Below are 15873 nucleotides of genomic sequence, written 5' to 3' on the forward strand. Positions count from 1 at the left end.
TGTATTACCTGGGTGAATTCTTCTTAAAGTCCCCCAAATATGATGTTCATGGGTCTGTCAGAAAGTGATATTCTGTATTTACCACAAGGCTACAAACCCTGTAAGAGAACCATGTACACAAGGTACCAAGTCAGTTTCCCCAAGTATTTTATTGACTCCTGAAAGTTAACATTAGGTCTTTAAGGCAATCTAGTCAGATCTCCAAATGTGAAATCCCAGTCAGAGCTTTGGCAATATCACCTGTGTTTCCAATTGTCTTGCCACAATAGGAGCAGATTTTTATTGAACTTATGTAAATAATTATGTTGCCTGTAAAAACAAGAATACTCACAAGTAATTTTAGAATCCTGCAAAGATTAGGTAGAGAGAGAGGTAAATAAATGTCCTATTTTTGCATACAAATGTATAATTTATAATATTACTAAAAAGGTATAGATAGTTTAAGAGAAAAAAAGAAAGTCTTAACTCTTGGAAACAAAAGCTAAAAAGAGCCAGCAATATTTCAAACAAAAAAGTTATAAAAATATTTCAGTCCTTCATCAGTTGGGTTCCATGTAATTCATATATATATTTTTTTACTTGCTGTTAGGTTAGTAATTTTATGAGGCCAATTTTTTTTTTAATTAGAGTTTTGGAAACTTTTACCCAGTCCAATGACACAATCTCGATGTTTTCAGAAACCTGTATTTGTAACAGTTCTTTCATCATTTCCAAAAATGTTCTTAAAGACATAATACAAAGGTCAGGCATGATGGCTCACACCTGTAATCTCAAAATTTTGGGAGACTGAAGCCATAGGATCAATTGAGGCCAGGAGTTTGAGACCAGCTTAGGCAAAATAGTGAAACATTGTTTCAAAAATAAATAAATAAATAAATAAATTAATTAATTAATGTAAAATGGTGAGGTGTGGTGGCACACACCTATAGTCTTAGCTGCTCATAAGGCTGAGGCAGGAGGACCCTTGGATCTAAGAGGCTGAGGCTACAGTAAGATATGATTACAATACTGCACTCAAGCCTAGGCAACAGAGCAAAATCATTTCTCAAAAAAAAAAAAAAAAGACATTACACTGAAGGATTTCCAGAGTTTTCAGAAAAAAAAAAAAAAGCATCAAAATAAAGCAATTAAGTGTAGAAAACAGGATTTAAATTACTATGGTTAAAAACACAATTGATAAGAAATTATGTTATTTTCTGTGGACTAAAACAATCTAAAATAATGGCTCAAAATATGACTGATAACATATATCATGACACGTCAGAAACACATAATAACATATCTATACAAATATAACTCAAACAAGGTTAAACATCATTTCCTATTTGACAATGCTTCCTATATAATTTATTGTATCCAATAAGTCTACTTATTATCTCTTTTATTAGATGTTATAAGGGGCCCTCTGAAGCATCCCAAAGTTAGTTTAAGGTCAAAATGACTTAATTGTAGAATTTAAAATTTGATTTTGGAAAGCCTGCCAAATATGTCAAATATTTAAAAACTCAATCAAAACAGGATTACGGGTCACTATAAAACAATCATTGTAATTAATTTAGCCAAGAAAATAATGCAAAAATTTCAAAAAGCAAATCCTGTATTCTTTGATAGGAGACTCAGTTTTCCGAAAAATCAAAAGACCTAAACAATTAGCATGAGGCACACAGAATTTGTTTCTCTTTCCCCTCTTTTTAAAATTTTTCCTGTTTACTCCACTTAGAGAGAAATCTTTTGCTGTCTCATCAATATTACATAAAAATCTTGTTTAAATCTTAGTTGTGCTGGTGGTGTTAAGGCTCATTTTTAAAAACTCTTACAGTAAATTTATTTACTCAGTTTGAGCATGCATATTTTTAAAATAATATTTATCTTTTATAACCACTTTATAACTTTTTATAATTCAATTTTTATATTATAAAATTATTTTACAATTTTAAGAAACATCCAAAGTAGATAAAATTACTTCTCTTTCAACAAAAGCCACATCCTCCTATCTTATTTTTCTTATACATTCTGCATAAAGAAGCATTTTTGTTACAGATAGTGTGATAGTTAATATTGAGTGTCAACTTGATTGGATTGAAGGATGCAAAGTATTGTTCCTGCGTGTGTCTGTGAAGGTGTTGCCAAAGGAAATTAACATTTGGGTCAGTGGACTGGGAGAGGCAGACCCATCCTCCATCTGGATGGGCAGCATCTAATCAGCTATCAGCATGGCTAGAATAAAGCAGGCAGAAGATAGAAGAGCAGGTTTGTTAAGTCTTCCAGTCTTCATCTTTCTCCTGTGCTGAATACTTCCTGCCCTAGAACATTAGACTCCAAGTTCTTCAGCTTTTAGACTCTTGGCCTTATACCAGTGGTTTGTCAAAGGCTCTCGAGTCTTGGGTCACTGATTGAAGGCTACACTGTCAGCTTTCCTACTTTTGAGGTTTTGGGAATCGGCCTGATCAACCACTGGCTTCCTTGCTCAACTTACAACCTATCATGAGACTTTACCTTGTGATCTTACCTTGTGATTGTGTGAGTCAAATCTCCTTAATAAATGCCCTTTCATACATACATATATCCTATTAGTTCTGTGGCTCTAGAGAACCCCTCAAATATCAGCTAGTAGTTTTAATTATATAAGTTGATGATAATTTTAAATCTTAGTAGCCCTAATTTTCGGTGAAAAACCTAAGAAGTAAGCAATTTTGTTACGTACCATTTCATGAATACATATCTCATAGTTTGTAAAAACATAGGCAATTTATAGATTAATTTCTAACGTGCAACAGGCCATATTTGCTAAAAACTCAAATATCTTTTTTTCCCCCTGAAATAAGAAGCCAAATACACACAAACGTTCTTTTCTTCAACTTTTATTTTAAGTTCTGTGTACAGGTGCAGGATGTGCAGTTTTCTTCCATGGGTAAATGTGTGCCGTTGTGGTTTGCTGCACAGATCAAACCATCACCTAGGTATTAAGCCCAGAATTTGATAGCTATTCTCCCTGATGCTCTCCCTCCCCCATACCCTCCCACCCTGACAGCCCCCAGTGTGTGTTGTTTTCCATGAATCCATGTGTTATCATCATTCAGCTCCCATGTATAAGTGAGAACATGTGTTTCGTTTTCTGTTCCTGCATTAGTTTGCTGAGGATAATGGCTTCCGTCTCCATCCATGACTGGGTAAAGGACATGATCTCATTTCTTTTTATGGATGCACAGTATTTCATGGTGTATATGTATCAGATTTTCTTTATCCAGTCTACTGGTGATGGGCATTTGGCTTGATTCCATGTCTTTGCTATTGTAAACAGTGCTGCAACTAACATACACAAATGCATATAAACTTAAACTCATATTTAGTACTTAATGTTTTAGCATTATTTCTTATTTGGAATATCTAGACCACTAGAAATTCAATGAATACCTATAATTTAATTTAGCTTAGGAAAAACCCTAAGGTGTAGTTACCAAAAATATTTGAAAAACCTATTTAAGTAAGTATATTGTAAACATAATTATTATTACAAAGTTTATGTGTACTCTTTAATCCCATTTACATCTATTTAATTTATTACTTACAATTAGGTTTTTAAAATTGCATAAAATGTTAGACAAATCTAGTCATTATCTGAAGTTAAATTTTTTATTAAAGTTATATACATGTATATTTTGCTAGTAACACAGAAAACATAACTGTCTATCAAACCAACAAAATTAGGCTAGTCTTACCTACTAAATGATTTACTCAAGTTACGTGAACTTGAAAAATATTTGAGATTATTTATTTAAACTATGAAATATAGTTTATCTTTAACTTAATTTGTACCATGTAAAAACACACCAACACATGTATAGACATATACATATAGGTAAACACAACATATAGCACACATATGTAAAAGCCAAAAAGATCAAGGATATTTATTAATGTTAAAGAGAATAGAATGTTAGACTTGAAAGGGACTTGTCTAATCACAACTCGTGGGACTTCATAAAGAAAATAGGGGTATCCAATAAAAAGGGCTCACTGGTGCCAATTTTTGTTCTTTAAGAGGCCCTAGGGTCATTAGGAGTCTCTTCCAGGTGCTTCATATGTTATCAAATGTTATAAAAGGAAAAATTGACAAAAGTGAATGGAGGAACAAGTCTTAGAGGAGTCAGTTTGAAGAGGTATTAGATTTCTCAAAGGCTAATGAGGTTTTCTTTTAGTATTTTTTAAAATTCAATAGCTTTGGGGTACAAGTCATTTTTGGTTACAGGGATGAATTATATAGTGGTGAATTCTGAGATTTTAGTGCACCTGTCATAAATCCTAGAATTCAACACTGTATAATGTGCTTTACCCAATATGTAGTTTTTTATTCCACACCCCATCCCATTCTCCCCTTTCTGAGTTTTACATAGTTCTCGGCAAAAAATATGCCAACAAGAAGGGAAGCAGACGGAGCACATACAGTTAGCAGGGATTTAAGAAGAAAGAAATTCAGCTGACTGAACTGCTTTTACAAAGAGAACAAAGTGCCCCACTCATGCTGTGTGTCTGTGTGTCTGTGTGTGTGTGTGTGTGTGTGTAAGCCTATTTAAAAAAAATCTAGAAAGTAATTTTGAACTGTTTTATATAAGTATTTGTAGATTAAAATAATTTCATAATTTCTTAGAAGAATATATTTTCCATTAGTACATGTATGTACTAATATATACATATGCCTATTTATTCACTCTCTTTTGATGCCTCAGGCGCCCTACATAATCTCCCAAAGTTAGCTTGTGGTCAAAAATAGTTATTTTTGATTTTGATATTTGATTTCTGAAAGCCTGTCAAATACAACAAAGGTTTAAAACACTTAGTTAAAATATGATAATAATAATCACCAGTTATTTTGCCAAAGTAATAATTGAAAGGATTTTAAAAGCAAAAGCTTTACTCTTCCATAGAGAGGCGACTCAGTTTTTCAAACAATAAAAGATCTAATAAAGACAACATAAGAGAGAATTTCTCATCTCCCCTCTTTTTTCTTATAGTTTAAACATAAAAAGATTTACTATCTCTTATTATTATTACATGAAATTCTTGTTCAAATGGAAAAACTAAATTTTACTTCTTTGTTAGTGTGTTATCAATACTAAAGCTAATTTAAATAAAACCTTATAAACAAATCTATTACATCTGTTATCTTTTGACCACAAAATATATTCATAAGCCTCTTATAACCTCTTATAAAATATTTTTTATTCATTTTTCTTTCCCCAACTTTTTGTATCCATTTAGTTTTATCTACGTAATCTTTCCTTCATTTTGAAACAATCTTTAAATAACTTCTAAACTAGACAAGATTATTCTTTCTTGACAAATACACATCTTCATGCCTTGGCAAATTTACTCATCAAGAGCATATCCTACTTTTTGAATACATTCTGTATACAGAATTATTTCTTTTATATCCGGTAGTTTCACTTACATCTATTAAATAATGTTTTAACTCTTAGTAACCCTAATTCCCAGTAAAAACATCTGGGAAGTAAGTAATTTTGAATTTTTTTATATAGATATTTGTAGATGAAAACCATTTTATACTTTTTCAGAAAGATATACTTTCTCAATTTTTGGTTTATTAATAGATCTAAATATATTTTATTTTCCTACACCATACAAGAATAAGGTACTGAAATATATACACTTAAACTAATAGTAATTGTTTTAGTTTTAGTATTTTCACTTACTTAGAAATGACTTAGAGATTTTATTATTATTAAATTAACATAGCATGACTTTCAGAATTTAAATTACAAAAAAGAATTTTGAAGCTATGACAATAGCAGACTTCTTAATGTCTTCTCCAGTCATCTTGGGTCCAAAGTTCCCATCTGCTACCCAAGGACAGTGATGAAGGGCAGGATACATTTGGGCCCTAAGTTTACACGCCAGGTGTAAAGCTCAGGACAGTAGATAGAATTGTGAAAAGGATGACTGGAGGATTTGAACCTCCCAGCATGGCCAAGAGACAGAGCTGGCCAGGGAGAATGGCGTCTTTTGGGGCTTGGCTCTGCACTACAGCTGATAGCACAGGTATTGTGGCCACACATATGTCCCCAGGCCTCACCATGGTCCCCTATCTAGGCCTCAGAATCTAAAGTTTCAAAATCAAATACATAAGCTCATAAACAAAGCAAGTAAGTATAAAAAATATTACAGAAGCAGTAGTTTTATAAACTTTAAATGTGTATCATAGACAATATAAGCCTGTCTGAAAAGTAGACCCAGGAAAAAGGTCAAATTTTATTTAATACCGGTAATTCTGAATACATTCCTATTTTATTTTACCAAAAAACTTTATTTAAAGTTACTTTAACATAACTTTATTTATCAAATATTGTTTTAGATCACATAGAAATACTGTATATGCGTAGCACATAGACATATAGACAGAAGATCTTAGACTTTTCATTAAACTTTTTATTTGCCAATTTTCAAACTTTTTTTTTCCCATTCAGACTATCAACTTTCCAATTACCTGTTTTTATTGCCTTAAGCAATTGTTAGCTAGGCAACCATAAATTCACACTTTTCTTTTTCTTTTCTTTTTTTTTTTTTTTTAAATTGAGACAGAGTCTTGCTCTGTCACCCAGGCTGGAGTGCAGTAGTGCAATCTCAGCTCACTGCAACCTCTGCCCCCCGGGTTCAAGCGATTCTCGTGCCTCAGCCTCCCAAGAAGCTGGGACTACAGGCGTGTAGAGACACGGTTTCTCCATGTTGGCCAGGCTGGTCTTGAACTCCTGACCTCAAGTGATCTGCCTGCCTCAGCCTCCCAAAGTGCTGAGATTACAGTCATGAACCACCCCACCCGGCCTGAAGCTTTTTTTTTTTTTTTTAAAAAAAAAAGAGACGAGGTCTTGCTATGTTACCCAGGCTAGACCGCAGTGGCCATTCACAGGCATGATCATCGCACACAGTAGCCTTGAACTTCTGGGCTCAATAGACTCTACCGCTTCAGCCTCCTGAGTAGCTGGGGCTACATGTGTGTGCTATCATAGACTCAGTCCGATTTCTCTTGTGACTTCTGAACACGGATTGTATCAAAAAACAATTAAACTCAGATAGTTCAAACACAAATCTGTGGAGCTTCAGAATTTGAGAGATGATTTACTCACAATCTCCAGTTGCTGCCCAGCTTTAAATGTACACTTCTTATCATGAACTGATTCTTAGGGAAAGCAAGGTAAAAATTAATATCTCCAAAGCACAGAGCTGAGATTTCAGGCCTATATAGTGTACAGTCATTTGCTCAAACCAAGGAAGGATGGTATAAGATAAGACAAGACAGCAAGGAAAAACACCCTAAATAAACGTAAGACTTGTCATGTAAATTAAAACTAATGCCAAAAGTTTCTAGTGACTCAGTCCTCCCTTTCTTCCTGGTGCAGAGGCATACATTTTTGCAAACTGATATTTCCTTTATAAGTGCACATTTCTTTTACAAAATGGTTTCAAAATGGTCAGCTAAATGCCTTTAAGGTATATTTTGGAGACTGATATGATTCAACAGGTAGTCTTCTTAACTTAGCTTTGGTTTCTTAGTTGAAATTACTTATTTCAAAGTGGAACTCATTCACTAATATGGCGAAGAAAGCATTCTCTATGTCTGGATTCAGCATGAATAGCTGTGAAGAATAAAAGCAAGCCTACGTTACCCGAGAGCTTACTTTTTATAGACGTCTTATCCAGCTTTCTTTTTAGCTTCAGAGCAAACTAATCCAAAGGCTTATGGATTCATTATTTCTTATCAATTAGTTGCTTCAGTGTTTTATTTGCCTTTTATAAAGAGTCTTTTTTTAAAAGGCAATAAAATATTGAATTTTTAGAAGCTTCTGCACATCAATAAGCATCCCTGGTGTTAAATTAATTTGAGAGGTCTCATTATTAAATTCATTTTTTAAAGTGCAGTGTTGTTCATTTAGAACATTTTGCTGTAATTTAAAATCATTGTTAGTATAATTTTGCCTTTTTTGTAAGCATTTGCTGTTTTTAGGGTCTAATACTTAAAAGTGCAAATGTAGGTGTAGATAGAAGAGGTAGTATTCAGTTCTGTAGAAATTAAGAGTCCCATATTTACTTTGAATATTGGCTTTGGCTCACAGATCCTCTTGATCAATTTTTTTTTTTTCTCTAAGCTCACAAGAATCACAACAAAATAAAAGGGATAAAACAAAAAAGATACTGCACATTTCCAAAAACCGGAGTTCCTACCACTATTGTATTGTCATTTACTGCAAGTTTCTGTCTACCACTGTCAGATATCCAAAGCATCTAGCTGTTACCTAATCCTGTTAATTACCAGATCCAATTTTATCCTGGACCCAGTCATTTCCATTGTGACTTCTGAACACAGACTGTATAAAAAAAGAAAAATTGCTCAGGCCGGGCGCTGTGGCTCATGCCTGTAATCCCAGTAGTTTGGGAGTCTGAGGCGGGTGGGTCACCTGAGGTCAGTTCAAGGCCAGCCTGGCCAACATGGTGAAACCCTCTCTCTACAAAAATACAAAAATTAGCCGTGCATGATGGCGGGTGCCTGTCATCCCAGCTACTTGCGAGGCTGAGATGGGAGAATCACTTGAACTTGGGAGGCAAAGGTTGCAGTGAGGCGAGACAGCACCACTGCCCTGCAGCCTGGGTGACTGAGCAAGACTCAGTCTCCAAAAAAAAAGAAAAAAAAAAATTGCTCAAGCAAACTCAAATATTTCAAACACAAATCTGTGGAACTTCAGAATTTGAGAGAGAATTTACTCACAATCTCCAGTTGCTGCAAGAGAGCAATGGACACAATGGACCCAGCAGGGACCTCACTTGGTCACTGGATGCTCCAGGGGTTCACTGGAAGTTCTACATTGCATCCCACCCCTGATGTTATCTTTTAAAAGAAAAAAATTTAGACAAATTAATCTTAGAGTTTGAGCACAAAATGATTCGTGACCAGAACAACCCCTGGAACCAGAATAGATTCAGAGTGACTCTGGGGCTACCACATGTCTGGAAAATATTTATAGCTAGAAAAAGGAAAGTGTCATACAGGAAATGGAAGTATAGGTACAAAAACAGCGGTTATAGCTTGACATTTGCCTTATTTGAATATTGTTTGAACAGTTGGCCATTTGTGATTGGCTGAAATGATGAGATTGGTACAAGAGGAAGCTATAGTGTTTACCTATTCAGTTAGGTTACAGTTTATTATGTATGAAGAAATCTAAGTTCAAGCTTAAAATAAGTAAGAAGACAGATTTAGGATAAACTTAACACAGTTTTGGGGTGAGAGGGGGAATATTTGCCTATTGAAGGTCTAGGGTTATCACTGTTTTGCCTTTTTAAAAAGTGAACAGTACCATTTCCAATATCCTGATTTTCTTTTAAAGTATTTGCAAACATTTTGAAATAAGTACATGGACTTTAAAATGTTTGTAGAGGCGTATTTTTGTTTATGTAATGACTCCATTTGTACGAAAAAAAATTACTTTCAATTCCTGTAAAAACTGCTGCAGTCTGAACAATACCAGGTCTGACCCATCCATTTAACTGCACTAGCTTCAATTTATTCTTTTATATCAGGCAATACATATCTGGCTAAGATGGAAATCAAAATATTTGCCTGCTTTGAATTAGAGTTGATTGTCTCTAAAATGCTTTAATAAATAGTTTATTTTCTTCTTGAGTATATGGTCCCATTTAGCTTAGGAGAGAAAAATGAAGAAACAAACAAAATGTTTTTATCATGCTCTAAGCATAAACCAAGGTTTTGAATGAATGGTATGCCTGAAAAAAAAATGACTCAAAACCAAGGCAAATAAGCACACATGAAAACAAAACCAAAAATGCTTTTATAGCTTTAACCAAGGTCTTCAAAGAGGGAACAAGGGCTGCAACCTTTTCAAGATCCAAACCATTTCCAATGATAGTTTAAAGAATGTGAAACATTCTCTAGGGTTTCAGTTAACCATTCTCACACAAAGACCCAACAACACTGTGTGTTCCATAGATGGAAAATGAAAAGAGACAAACAGTAAGACAGTAAATCAAAAGCTGTCCAATAGAAAAGATTACAAATAGATTCCACAGAAAGTCAAGAGACCTACAAATAATTTAAAACAAGCAATGTAAACTAATTCTTGTAAACACTTCTCTTTTGAGCTAAAGGTATCCACTGAGGAAAGAAATGTTCTAGTGGATCTAAAGATCTTTAACCCTGTTTTAAATCTGATCTCTGCCGGAATGCTGATTAATTACCTGGAAGTCAACATTTAAAAGACATGGTAAGATTTACATCTCCACTGGACAAAAATGGCTTTTCCAGTCAGACTGAAGTACTTTTTGTAAATGTTGTGATGAATTTACAGGAACTTGGAAACAGAGCTTCTTTTAAAAAATTGATTTGTTTTAAATATAGTTAATCAATGTATTTCAAAGCAACTTGAACCAATAAGGCAAAATAAAAACACCAGTGTTACTATATCTAAGAGCAAATGTATACAAATGATTTTCTCCTGTTATTTGAATTTGGAAAAAAAAATAGAAAAGAAAAAAAAAATACCTTCCCTTTTCTACCAAGCACTGCAGATAGAGATCTGGAGTACTGATTTTTCTGCCAGTGTTTGTCAGGTTTCATAATTCTAGCCATTGGCCCTAGAGTGAGGAAAGTATCTCTTTCAATCCCTTTGTGGCCATGAAACTCAAGGGAAAAAATAAGTTTTTGTTAACCCTCATAAATTCTTAGTTGAGACACTCTCATAGAAACAACAGTCAGGTTAAGAAGAGGAAAAAAACAAAAAAACAAAAAAAAAAACACAAAAGTTTATTGACACATACTGTATCCATCATCTGGGAAAAACTCAGTTCAAAAGAATCTCTCTCAAGGCAGTGGCTTAGGGGTCTTGCTTAAATAGTATTTTTAAAAAGATCAATAAATCTTAGCATAATGGTAACGTAATGGAGAGAGCAATTTTCGTCTTTTAAAAAACAGGGGAATGTGGGAAAATAATAAAATTTGTTTTCCAAATTCCTCTGGTACCAGCTGGTGCTTTCTCTGAGCTAACAAAAAAGTGTTGTCTCCAGTAATGAAGGATTTACATCCTGCCATCAGACTAATAGAGGCAGATTCAGAGTGTTCCCCTGCATTTTTAGTATCTTTGACTTAGCAATCTTCGATATTTTGGGGAGAAATATTTTGGATTCATTTATTACTCTATTTTAGGTCAGTTGATTAGCCAACTCAATTATATGTGCAACTTAAATTTTCCTTTGCCATCTAACCTAAAATGTTCACAGTTTGCTGGAATTAGCATGTGGATGTCTTTAGAAGGCCATTATTCTATCTACCACAAACCTCTTTTAGCTATGTTATCTTTATGATGTCACAAAAACTGTGATGCTTCAGTTGTTTTTATCTATAAAACGGAGACAATGGTTCTTGTTCTGGGCCGGTGCAGTGGCTCACGCTTGTAATCCCAGCACTTTGGGAGGCCAAGGTGAGTGGATCACCTGAGGTCAAGAGTTCGAGACCAGCCTGGCCAACATGGTGAAACCCCATCTCTACTAAAAATACAAAATTTAGGTAAGCGTGGTTTTGCATGCCTGTAGTCCCAGCTACTCAGAAGGCTGAGGCAGGAGAATCTGTTGAACCCAGGAGGCGGAAGTTGCAGTGAGCCGAGATCACGCCACTGCACTCCAGCCTGGACAACAGAGGGAGACTCCATCTCAAAAAAAAAAAAAAAAAAAAAATAGTTCTTGACCAGGTGCAGTGGCTCACGCCTGTAATCCCAGCACTTTGGGAGGCCAAGTCAGGTGGATCACGAGGTCAGGACACAGAAACCATCTTGGCTAACACGGTGAAACCCTGTCTCTACTAAAATTAGCCAGCGTCGTAGCGGGCACTTGTAGTCCCAGCTACTCGGGAGGCTGAGGCAGGAGAATGGCGAGAACCCGGGAGGCGGAGCTGGCGGTGAGCCGAGACCACGCCACTGCACTCCAGCCTGGGTGACAGAGCGAGACTCCGTCTCTCTCTCTCTCTCTCTCTCTCTCTCTATATATATATATATAAAATAAAAATAAAAAATAAAAAAAAAAGTTCTTGTTCTGTCTACTACAATGGGTATATTGAGTATCAAAAAGGATGATGCTTGTTCTTTTGCTTTGTACTGTATGTATAATCAGGGCTCAGGGACCATGCCTTAAAATATGGTACCTTGGCATGCTAAGTATTTTTGAGTTGAAGGAGATAGCAGTGACTCAGAAGCTGGAAAGTCTCTCTGACCTTATCCCACCTTACCCTCTCCCACTTCTAATTCTCCCCAAACGGAAACCATGAAACTTAGGAAAATTGCCCTCTGAATATTTGTCATAAGATCCTCATGTGGATCTTATTGTCTTGCTGCATATCCAGAGGAAAGGAATGCCAAACAGAGAGGTCAAGAAGAAACTGAACAAACAGGCCTTGCTGGGTTCCCTCCTCAGTTTATTACCATTAGATTATACCTTTTGCGTCCAATCATTTTTCTCCACAACGATCTACTTCTTTCCTCAGACTTAGCGTGAAAGCACACTTTTTCCAAGGTCTTTGGCTTTTCATGTCTGAAGGCTCCCGTGTCATATAATGAATTTCTTTCGTTTTCCATTGTTAATCTGTCTTTTGCTATAAAGGTATCAACTATAGACCTGATAATGGTTATGGCAATGGGAAAGGAAGACAAAGCACCTTTTCTTCTCTACAATAGCAACGCTAGGTGTTGACTATACATAATCTTTTTAGTAAAATGCTATTATAATACAAATACAGAGGTACTTGAAATTGCACACTTGTTATAAGAGGTCCAATGTGATTCTCAACGGGTTTGGAAAACTAAACTGGCATTCCACTTTGCAAAAAAAAGGAATATATTACATATCATATATATAAAATATATATTATTATATAATATATATAATATATTACATAATATATATAATACATCACACACCGGGGCCTATCATGGGGAGGAGGGAGGGGAGAGGGATGGCATTGGGAGTTATACCTGATGTAAATGACGAGTTGATGGGTGCTGACAAGTTGATGGGTGCAGCACACCAACATGGCACAAGTATACATATGTAACAAACCTGCACGTTGTGCACATGTACCCTAGAACTTAAAGTATAATAATAATAAAAAATATACAAACAAATGCAAATCACCTAAAAAAAAATGGGAACAGAGAAAAATGAAAACAAGTTAATGTACATAAGGTAATATTTTATAATAAATTTTCTCTTATCTGAAATACAAAAATAATAATTATTATATAATATAATATATATGATATATAATATAATATAATATATGACATATATGGATTATGTATTTACATATAAATATATATGTTAAAAAAACCTTGTGTGAAACTAATTGCATTTATCACAGGCTTATAAATAAGTAAATAAATTTAAGTCCCTATTCAATGTTTTATACTTATCTTCATATTCAACCACGGAGTGTGAAAAGTCAGACTATTCATAAAACATATCAGTATTCCTAAAATTGAACCTTACACCTTATCTCAAATTTGCTTATTTCCTCACATTAGTTTGTATTAATAAGGACTATAATGTAATAGAAATCTGTGATTGCTTTTGATTTTAAGATAAGAACATCTCCATATTTCCTGAAGCAAAATTGTCATGTTCAGAGGTTTAAGGTGAGTCCTAGTTGACCAGCTGAAACTCTTCAGTTCTTATTTTTGATACAGTTTTATGCTATGTAGCATAAAACTGTATTTTTCATTACTGAACGTTTTCTTCTGTTCACTGGAAACAAGTAAATTTGCATCAAATGTCACCAGATTTCAGTTTTGAAACATTAATTTAATTTCATTCTATACTTTCTTATCATCCTATGAAAGTTATTCATTATTAGCTTAAATTGCACATACATAATATCATCTGTTATTTGGGATTATATGATGGAATATTTTAAAATAGGCTTTAATAAAATAAATAGTGAAATAGAGAAAATATATTTGTGTGCAAATACATGCTTACATATTTATGGTTCATGCATGTGTGTATGTTTGCACATTTGAATGTGGGGGTACACAGTAAAAAAAATCAATAAATCTAGAAGATGAGAAATGACAAAGAGAGTAAACATTAGAAAATGTTAAACAATATTAATCATAACTCCCAAGTGGTAGAAATAATTCTGTTCAAATTTTGTCTTATAAACTCAGGGCAGAGAGCTATTGTTTACTGATTCTCTCTTATTTTACTTAACACTGAGTTAGTATACTTTTTTGTGACTTTCTGACTTGGAAATCTCCATTCAATGACATTTATTAGATGCCTATTTATGCCCCAGTACATGAGAGAGGCAAAGAACCTCTCTGTGACTCCTCTTTCCACTGTGGAATTTGAGCAGTCCAGGCTGAGGGAAAGCATTTTGCTTCTCCCACACCCTGGAGTTAATTGTGGAGATGCTTGGAGACACTGAGGGGGAAATATCATATAAAGCGACTACACAACTGAAACTAGAAAGCAAGCAGCTAACAACTTCAGGATAGGGTCAAAACCTAACTAACATATCAATATGAACATTGAATGTAAATGACTGAAGTGCTCCATTTAAAAGACACACAGTTGCAAGTTGGATTTTTAAAGAGACACATCCATCTAACGTCTTCAAGAGACCCATCCTGCACATAAATGACACCCATAGGCTCAAAGTAAAGCGTTGGAGAAAGATCTACCGTGTGAATAGGACACTTAAAAGGGCAGGGGTCACTACTCTTATGTCAGATAAAACAGATTTTAAACTAACAACAGTAACAAAAGACAAAAGAACATCATTATATAATTATATGGGGTTTTAATAAACAAAAAGGCTTAACTATCCTAAATATATAAGCACCTAACATTTGAGCACCCAGATTCATAAGATAAGTACTTCTAGACCTATGAAAACACTTAGACAGACACACAATAACAAGTGGGGAACGTCAACACCTCACTGACAGCAGTGGACAGATTTTCTAGGCAGAAAACTAAGAAGAAATTTTGGACTTAAACCCAACACTTGACCAGTTGGACCTAATAGACATCTGCAGAATACTCTGCCCATCAACAAGAGGATATACATTCTTCTCATCTGCACATGAAACATACTTCAAGATCAACCATATGCTTGGTCATAAACCAAGTTTCAATTAATTCAAAAAAAAATAGAAATAATACCAACCATAATCTCAGACCATACTGGAATAAAAACAGAAATTAATACCAAGAATATCTCTTAAAAACACACAATTACATGATAATTAAACAACTAGTTCCTGAATGACATTTGGGTAAACAGTGAAAGTAAGGAAGAAATTAAATAATCTTTAAAATAAATAAAAACAGAGACACAACATATAAAAATCTCTATAAAGCAGCAAAAGCAGTGTTAAGAAGAAAGTTTATGGCACTAAATACCTACCTCAAAAAGTTAGGAAAAATCTCAAACTAATGATCAAAGTTCACACTTGAAGGAACTAGAAAAATAAGAACAAACTAACCCCAAAGCTAGAAGAAGAAGTGATATGTCTAAAATGTGAGCTGAACTTGTTACAGTAGGTAGGTAGTCAGGCATGAGCAGCGCAGGAGAGGGCTCTCCCCCAGCCAGTAGGAAGATCAGGCCACCATCAGATGATGGTTTGGCAGTTGTCACATTGCCTCTCTAAAATGGCAATTGATTGCAGCCAACACCAGGAAGAGGCAGTTTCTCAATAGATAAAAACACTTGAAATCGGTAATTGGCAGCTTCCAATAAGATCTCAGGAAATGGGTGAATGGGCTCAATATGTGCATTAAGAGGCAAAATGGTGCAGTATG

This window comes from Chlorocebus sabaeus, chromosome X (assembly GCF_047675955.1).
Source record: "Chlorocebus sabaeus isolate Y175 chromosome X, mChlSab1.0.hap1, whole genome shotgun sequence".
In the NCBI taxonomy this organism is placed as follows: Eukaryota; Metazoa; Chordata; class Mammalia; order Primates; family Cercopithecidae; genus Chlorocebus; species Chlorocebus sabaeus.